The 956-nt window shown below is 33.8% G+C and overlaps 1 protein-coding gene across 3 annotated transcripts in view; it reads left to right on the top strand.

The window, feature by feature from the left end:
• Nucleotides 1–956, top strand: part of dock8 (dedicator of cytokinesis 8) — a 50403-nt gene that overhangs the window by 35103 nt on the left and 14344 nt on the right. The window lies entirely within an intron of this gene.

Genomic DNA, 956 nt, shown 5'->3' with positions numbered 1-956 from the left:
AAGAAGAGTGTTTGTTTTTGCTTTGTAATAAGAGTTCGGCACAAACGCGATTCATTCACTTAGTGAGTGTAACCGTTTTTACAGCTCTGTGACACAACCCGTCAAAAGGCTTATATAAATGCCACAGAATAAGCCTTAAAAGTTCTCAGAGGTGCAACAGCGCGTTCATATATATATGTTTTCGATGCAGAGTGCAAATGGATGTGCATTTGTGTTTTTAACTTGATGGGAGCAAAATGAAACTGTCCGAAAGCTAAGCTGTGTGAGTTGTCTGTCTCCCCTCATCCCCCTCCGCTCCGCTGCGCACCACACCCACTTTTTTAGCGTTTTTTAAAACTGGTGAGAACTAACTAGTGCTGAAACGGGGAGGGGTTTCCATGACCCTTTAAAGGAATTGTTCACCCAAAAATGGAAATTCTGTCATCGTTTACTTTCTTTCTTCCATGGAATACAATGGGTAGATTATAAAAGATTATATTTTCATAGGACTGAAAAAATCACACACAAAAAAAATCACATTAAAACAGTGTATTTATTGTAATATATTACTTTAAATAAATGAATGAATACACACACACACACGCACACATATATATATATATATATGTATATACATATATATATATACAGTGCTGTGAAAAAGTTTTTGCCCCCTTACTTTTTTTATTTTTTATTTTTTGCATATTTGTTACACTTGAATGATTCAGATCATCAAACAAATTTTAATATTACACAAAGATAACCCGAGTAAATACAAAATGCAGTTTTGAAATAATGATTCAGTAATCAGGACTGGGTGTGGCTAGTGAAATTTAACTCCGCTTTCTAAAAATCACCGTTCTTTCATGATTTAACCATGCATTTTGTATTTGTATTTTGTATTTTAAGTGTGACAAATATGCAAAAAAAAAAAAAAAACAGGAAGGGGGCAAAAACATTTTCACGGCACTGTATAT

Source organism: Sinocyclocheilus rhinocerous, unplaced genomic scaffold (assembly GCF_001515625.1).
Source record: "Sinocyclocheilus rhinocerous isolate Xijiao unplaced genomic scaffold, SAMN03320098_v1.1 scaffold515, whole genome shotgun sequence".
NCBI classification, from domain to species: Eukaryota; Metazoa; Chordata; class Actinopteri; order Cypriniformes; family Cyprinidae; genus Sinocyclocheilus; species Sinocyclocheilus rhinocerous.
This window is presented reverse-complemented; position numbering and strand designations above follow the sequence as displayed.